The sequence below is a fragment of the Bison bison genome, unplaced genomic scaffold, assembly GCF_000754665.1.
Source record: "Bison bison bison isolate TAMUID 2011002044 unplaced genomic scaffold, Bison_UMD1.0 scf7180017864099, whole genome shotgun sequence".
Taxonomy (NCBI): Eukaryota; Metazoa; Chordata; class Mammalia; order Artiodactyla; family Bovidae; genus Bison; species Bison bison.
The window spans coordinates 3,771-4,227 of record NW_011494671.1 but is presented as its reverse complement, the minus strand read 5'-3'; positions in this window follow the sequence as shown (position 1 = coordinate 4,227).

Genomic DNA, 457 nt, shown 5'->3' with positions numbered 1-457 from the left:
GGCAACCCACTCCAGTGTTCTTGCCTGGAGAATCCCAGGGATGGGGGAGCCTGGTGGGCTGCCGTCTGTGGGGTCACACAGAGTCAGACACGACATGACTGAAGCAACTTAGCAGCAGCATGCTCCCATCCACTAGCCAGGGAGAGGAGATTTTCTACACGTGTAAGAGGCATAAAGTTCTTGACAATCACAGATCAGATGCGAGATGCCCAGGTCTAATAAAGACGGGTAAAGTGTGAATTGTAAACTTTTGAGATAGGAAGTGGAAAGCAACTTTAGCAGCTAATTGGCAAATTGATGTTGAGAGTGGATCTCTTCATTGTATTATTGATTATCCCAACCAAGCCATGTAGATTTTTCATCAGATGGTTCAGGTCATTTTTACTGCATTTAACTGTCCTCCTGATTTCTTCCTGTCACTTTGGATGACAATTCAGTCAGAAAACCAGCAGCATGA